The sequence below is a fragment of the Ranitomeya imitator genome, chromosome 3 (genome assembly GCF_032444005.1).
Source record: "Ranitomeya imitator isolate aRanImi1 chromosome 3, aRanImi1.pri, whole genome shotgun sequence".
NCBI classification, from domain to species: Eukaryota; Metazoa; Chordata; class Amphibia; order Anura; family Dendrobatidae; genus Ranitomeya; species Ranitomeya imitator.
In genome coordinates this window covers 101,012,758-101,015,294 of record NC_091284.1, presented here as the reverse complement: position 1 = coordinate 101,015,294, position 2,537 = coordinate 101,012,758, and positions in this window count along the sequence as shown.

Sequence of the window (2,537 nt, the reverse complement as noted above, 5' to 3'; positions counted from 1 at the left end):
CAGAGAATACCGGTCATGCACCTTTAAGACCAGGGAATACTGGTCATGCGCCTTTAAGACCAGGGAATACTGGTCATACGCCTTTAAGACTGGGAATACTGGCCATATGCCTTTAAGACTGGGAATACTGGCCATATGCCTTTAAGACCAGAGAATACTAATCGTGTGCCTTTAAGACCAGGTACTTCCTTACCCGGGTACTGTTGTAGAGTCGATGTGCCCCTTTAATGCAAAAATACTGTCACCCCAGTGTGAGCTGGCCGGGCGGACCAAGATGGCCACCGGGAGCTGCAGAGTTGATAAAATCTCGCAGAGAGCGAGAAGCGCCAATTTGGGGGGCGGAGCCACAGACACGATGTTGAATAGGCCTAAGCCGGGGACTAAATTTTTGCAGCCATCCAGAGCGTTACCTCAGAGAGGTGGGCCACAGGGAAGTGGCTGAGGCTGCCTGTCAGCATGTGGATATCCCTCTGAAGATGGATCCACTCACCATTGATGCGCGTCCCGACATGGAGCCGCCGCGGATGTGGGTTTCAGCGCTGTTCTGTGCAGCGTGGACGGTGCAGGGATATGCCTCAATCCATCATCCGTTTGTTAGGGAGGTGGAGAGGAACCGTCCGCCTCCTTGTGCCATCCGCTTTCACAGTGGTGGGACAGTGGGGGCTGCTCGGACGCCATAGAGAGGGTCCTCTGTACAGCCACGGAGTTCAGTCCCGGTGGACAGGGCCAGTTGTCCAGCATTAGGCCTGGCTCCAGGAGAGGATACATGGAGGCGACACTCCATGTGGTCGCCTGCTGCTGGTGTGGGGAGATCGGGACCATGAAAGGAACCGTCGCCCCTGAAGTGAGCTCAGGCATGGCTTCCCACGTCGCAGGAGAGGTACGGGGAGGTATACTCGCCGTGCTCGCCTGTTGATGGTTTGGGGGAGATCGGAACCTTGAAAGGAACCGTCGCCCCCTTCACTCCGTTAATTAAAAAATAAAAATTTACAGAAAAGTAAACAATAAAATAAAAACGTTGGGGTCTGAAACAGACCCATGTGCCTCCTACAGACACTAAGCAAGAACTGGTTAGCTGAGAGCCTGCAGGAGGGTGTATACTGCAGGGGAGGAGATCACTTTTTTTGTATCACTTAGTGTCAGCCTCCTATTGGCAGCAGCATACACCCACGGTCTGTGTCCCCCAATGAGGCGAAGGAGAAATCTGCATTACCATTAACTAATTCTAATGATGCAGCCTGGCAGTCAGCCATCAGACACGCACTGCTAACAGAAGACTGTCACTTCCAAACAGAAGCCAGGTGTGTACAGATACATAGTAAGAGTAGCTATTTCCATATATCACCAATACTGATGAGCGACCATGCTAAGACTACTTTCACACATCAGGTTTTCAGTGTCAGACTAAATCCGGCGAATGTTTGAAAAACTGGATCCGGCGCAGATTGTGAAAAACTGATGCGACGGATCCGTTTTTTTCACGGATCCGGCTAGCATATCTAGTTTACTGGATAAAAAAAAAAAATTTTGGAGCATGCTCAGTTTAAAAAAAAACGGATCAGGCCGCCGGATCCGCCTTTTTCCGGATCCAGCACCTTCCGGCTCCCATAGGTTTCTATTCCAGCAAACAGCCGGAAGCACCGGATTCGGCGCTTCAGGCTTTTTCGCCGGAGACAAAAAACGTTGCAGTGGACGTTTTTTCAAGAAATCGGAAGCAGCAGATTTGCCAGATCTGGCGAAAACTGGATGAAACGCAATGTCATCCGGTGCAATCCAGCACTAATACAAGTCTATGGGAAAAAAAAAAAACCTGATCCGGCGGCAACATTCGCCTGATCCGATTTTTTTGAAATTTAGCCTGACGGCGAAAACCTGATGTGTGAAAGTAGCCTAACAGAGTGTCTTTGAAGTGCTCCTAAAATATGCTCGAGTCCCTGCTACTGCAGGTTTCACGGCTGTTTAACAACCTCAACAAATGCAGGAATTGTCTAACTAACAGACAATCCTGTGTGTTGCGGCTGTCGAACAGCACCGGCGACTCATAGTATTCAAGCACGCCGAAGATACTCGATTAGCACACGAGCGTGGTCGGATAGCACGTTATCCAATCACGTTAGCTCAGGACTAAATAGGAGCTCTAGGAAATCCATATGCCCTGAAAAGCCTTAAGATCAAGGGTTTTCATGGGGAAACCACCTATTTACCCCTTTCCCGACTTAGGATGTGAATAAATGACCAGGGTAGGAGTCTCCAAGTTGTGGAAGGAGCAGTTCTGCACGCTGTGGATGCCAGCTATTTTACAGAGCTGTCATCTGTGTATAACAGCCACGGCTGGAGCGGAGCATTAAATGTGCATTGCATGGCAAAGGGAATGGTGTCATTCAAAACTAAAGCTTGACCTAATATGGTGATATGTGAAAAAAGAAGAATGGGGGAAAAAAAAATGAAAGACTCACAAATACAAAGGAAATCTGAAAGTTATTACAATAATACTTGAATATTTTTTTTCTTCTAAGAGAAAAATAACAGAACCGCAA